The sequence below is a fragment of the Cricetulus griseus genome, chromosome X, assembly GCF_003668045.3.
Source record: "Cricetulus griseus strain 17A/GY chromosome X, alternate assembly CriGri-PICRH-1.0, whole genome shotgun sequence".
Classification (NCBI taxonomy): Eukaryota; Metazoa; Chordata; class Mammalia; order Rodentia; family Cricetidae; genus Cricetulus; species Cricetulus griseus.
The window spans coordinates 79329957-79331528 of record NC_048604.1 but is presented as its reverse complement, the minus strand read 5'-3'; the positions used below and the strand labels follow the sequence as shown (position 1 = coordinate 79331528).

Here is a 1572-nt window from a genome sequence, read left to right as displayed (position 1 = left end):
GAGAAATAATGTAAAAGGCAGGCATGGTGGTACCTGCTTTTAATCCCAGCACTTGGGAGACAGTCAGATCTCCTGAGCTCGAGGTCAGCCAGGTCTACAAAACGGATGTTAGCTCAGCTTGGACTATTACCCAGAGAAATCCTGTCTCAAAACACCACCCCCTCCAAAGCAAAACTACAATTCAAATTGCATTTTGAATCAAACAGCATGGCATAGGCTCTTCTAAACCATCTTTCAGTAAAAACGTCCAAAGAACCTCAATTTTCCCTAAAAGACAGTTAAGAATATCATGGTGGGGCTGGAGAGAAGGGTCTGCACACTGGCTACTGCTCCAAAGGACCTGGGTTTGATTCCCAGCACCTGCAGAGCAGCTCATATCCATCGGTGCCTCCAGTCCCAGGGGATCCAATGCCCCCTTCTGACCACCGTGCTCATCAGGCACATGCATTGTGTACATATATAAACGCAGTTTAAACACCCACAGACATAAAATAAGAATAAAAGAAATATTAATAAAAATAGTATAATGTGTGTCTGCCACAAAACCTAACAACTGTGTCCAATGCCTGGGAACCACATGGTCGAAAATTAGAACCAACTCCTACAAGCTGTTCTTTACACTGTGGTGCCAACCTGCCCTCTGCTGGGGTCCCTGCACCAAGGCGATCCCTTAGACAAACAGATAACAGTTGAGAGAGAGAAAATGTTTGAAGCCACAACCAAGTAGCTGCCATTTTCTAATGCCAGTGCCGCCTCTGCCTCTCCAAGCTCCAGCCTAAGGATGAAGAGGGTAAGGATGGAAGTTCCCATACCATGACTCATACAAGGCTGGCTGCCCACAAATCCACTGGTGGTAAAGCACTCGGGAAAAACTGGCGACAAAAGCCGCTCGCGAGAGCACGCCCTCTACTAAGAGTGTGATAAAACCCCCATCGTTACAGGCCTGGTAGTGTGGTGCTCCGTGAAATCAGACACTATCACAAGTCCACTGAAATTCTCATTCACAAGTTTCCCTTCCAACTTCTGATGTGAGACTTCAACAGATCTGGGCTTTGGTGCTTTGCAGGAGGCAAGCGAGGACTAGCTGGTTGGCCTTTCTGAAGATTTCAACCTGTGGCCTATTCATACCAAATGTGTAACAATTATGTAAAAGATATCCAGCTAGCACGGTGCAGACACGGAGAACATGCTTAAGAGGCCACCATGGAGCCTGGCGTTGGTGGCTCATGCCTTTAATCCCAGCACTCGGGAGGCAGAGCCAGGCAGATCTCTGTGAGTTCGAGACCAACCTGGTCTATAGAGCAAGTGCCAGGACAGGCTCCAAAGCAATACAGAGAAACCCTGTCGCGAAAAACAAAACAAAACAATAAGAGTCCACTGGGGAGGGGAAACATTGCACTTGCAAAAATATTTTTCCTCTTCCTGTTATTTGATTATATCTCCATCCCCATGGGGTCAAAAGGTACCTCAGTATAGGATTGCAAGGGGAAAGAAATCAGGTATTGACAGTTATTTTCACATTCATTTGCATGTGAATTTTAATAAAAATGAAAGATGTAAGGGGATTAATGT

General features: G+C 45.9%; 1 pseudogene; it reads left to right on the top strand.

The window, feature by feature from the left end:
• The first annotated feature begins 813 nt into the window (after positions 1-813).
• Positions 814-1194, top strand: LOC118239388 (annotated as a pseudogene).
• Positions 1195-1572: the final 378 nt, after the last annotated feature.